This window comes from Anopheles darlingi, chromosome 3 (genome assembly GCF_943734745.1).
Source record: "Anopheles darlingi chromosome 3, idAnoDarlMG_H_01, whole genome shotgun sequence".
Lineage (NCBI taxonomy): Eukaryota > Metazoa > Arthropoda > Insecta > Diptera > Culicidae > Anopheles > Anopheles darlingi.
In genome coordinates, this window is record NC_064875.1 from 53407042 (window position 1) to 53409541 (window position 2500).

General features: G+C 51.0%; 1 protein-coding gene across 3 annotated transcripts in view; it reads right to left on the reverse strand.

The window, feature by feature from the left end:
* LOC125954302 (gamma-aminobutyric acid receptor subunit beta) overlaps window positions 1–2500 on the reverse strand; it is a 68088-nt gene that overhangs the window by 28498 nt on the left and 37090 nt on the right. The window lies entirely within an intron of this gene.

Below are 2500 nucleotides of genomic sequence, written 5' to 3' on the forward strand. Positions count from 1 at the left end.
TTCGCAGCAGCAGCACGCGAGGATGCCAAAAGAAGAAGTCAGAAAAAAAACTCGAACCCACGCAGAAGGGAAGTCAAGTCAATTTTGAAAAAAAAAATACCACCACCACCAAAAACTCCTTCTGTGGCTCCTCCTTCGTGTGGTGCTTTTGCGGAGCATGGGGAGAGTGGGGAGTTCCCTGGGCCCCTCGGGGGTGAGGATCTGCTCCTGAAGCTGAAACAAGCTGAAAACCCGGAACCCATAATGGGGTGCCTAGGGATGGTGGCGAGATAGACAGAGAGAGAGGCAGAGTAAAGTGTTTGGATGCATCACTTGAGTCGAGACCAACCTGATAACAGGTACGGCCGGTTGAGTGTTAAGGTGTAATAAACCGGAAAGTGCTTCCGGTCGTTAGGTGCGGGTGTTAGTAGTAGTAGCAGAGTAGCTGACGCGTGCTGAGCTGACACGAGTTGAAGGAGGCTCCAGTGCTGTTGTTGCTGGGCGCTTGACGCTTGCTGCGATCGCGTGGATTGGGAATGATAAAGTTAAATGGTTCATTCAAGGAAAATTGAAGTGAGACAGATCAGCCACAACCAGGTGGGGCTGTTGCGACCGAAAATTGCGACACACTGCATTGTGGCCACGTGCAACGAGCCAGATAAGATGAAGCCGGAGAGAGGAAACATGAGAACGTCTCACCCAAAAGTGTCCAATCGTCAGCAATGCTCCAACAGCAACAAAGAGCAGACTATTACTACTTGGTACTGAAACTTCACGAATACAAGCCAAGCTTTCAAGCTTGTTTCTCATCCGCAAAGTTCGATTGTGGCCTTCTCCACCTCCTTAAGATGCTGCATTAAGTGCGTACCGCCAATGTCACCGCATCGTACGGTCGATGACGTAGGAACGCGAAGCATTGTGATGTGTAGGAGAAGGAGGAGGAGACGAGCGAGAAGCATGATGATGATTATCCAAAGATTGGATTTTCGCGCTTATCGCGGCAAGCCCAACATGCCCAGCGTTCCAGGAAGCCACGCACCACTCCTCCAGGGGGAGGGCGAATGATGGGCGCCGGAGGGCTCATCCATCTTTTCGCTCACGAAAAACCGTACCGTACGATAGCAGGCAGTGGGAGGCGTGTTTTCACTTTTCATTATACGGATTTTTGCATTAGCAATCCACTGGCGGGTAGTGGTCCCAAAGCGGCCTGTCAAGCGGAAGCGTGAAGCTGCTTCCGGTGAAGATTGATGACCCGCCACCCTCCCCCCCCCTCCTCCCTCCGTTGATGGTACCATGCCCCATGCTGTGAACTCAATCTCGGCGACGGCGACCGCAAACCATTCGAAGGACCACCATTGGGCCGGGTAGCGGTCGTAATGCGGTGATGATGGGGCTGCTGTCGACGCAACAGCAGCAGCAGTTTGATCGAAACTAGGCCCAAAACCCTCGGCCATCGGCCGTCGTCAATTGCGTCAATCGCGCCACCTCCTCCGGTGTGAGGTTGACGAGCGCCTCCGCCCGTTTTTTTCGTTTTGGCCAAGACAGCAATTTCGTGGTTCACTTTCGATTCAATCCGTGGCTGCGTGGTTCGTTTTTTCATTCGTTTTTGCGAATTGTTGTGTTATTCGCCTCCCCGGGGAACCGAGAAGAGACTGCGTGAGCTGATAAGTTGATAAGAAGCTCATACGAAGTTTATCTGAGTGATGGGCGATCGATAGATGGAGTTTGGCGATAAGATGGTGGCTTGGAAGCCGTTTCCTGTTGAGAGTCCAATTCCCAGGAAAAGATTCTTGGATCTAACTCGCATGGTTCGGAATTGGACGAGAGAAATCTGACTTGGACGTAGACTTTAGAAGCACCTTACGTGTAGCGACAATTTTTGTATCGAATATCATATTGCGGCGGATAATTACGAGCAGACTTCTGCAGAATGTGCGAGAAACAGAGAGAGAGAACTAGTAATAGAGCGAGAGTGAGAGAGAAAAGGAGAGGCACTTGGATGGAAGAAGTGTATACTAATGGCAAGGGTACGAAAGGCGATTCGTTGGGGACATGGATATAAAGGAGATGATAGACTTCTCGCGGTGCGTGATCCTTTTGTGAGCAAACTGGTATGTGTGTGATTGTGTGTTGGGTGTGTGTGTGAGTGTGTGTGTGTGTGTGGGATTGCGTGTTTCGGATAAGCGGCACCGATACATCTGGTGTAGGACACAATGCCAGATGGCAGACCTGAGTGTCCACCAGTACACTTGTGTTCGGTCCTTAATTTCTGAAGATCAACCTTCCGCGGTTGCTGTAGTAGAGAAGGCGACCGATAATTAACCCCTAAACTTAAGAATTGATGATGCTAGTGAGCTCGAGGAGCTCCATGAGCAATGAGATGAGAGGGTGGTTCCTGTTGGTCCCCATGGATCGCACCACCGGCAAACGCAACCAACTACCCTCCGAGGCATCAGATACCTGAATGTGGGGCAGCGAATGATCAGCACCAGGATGACCTGAGGATGAGGATGATCAGCAG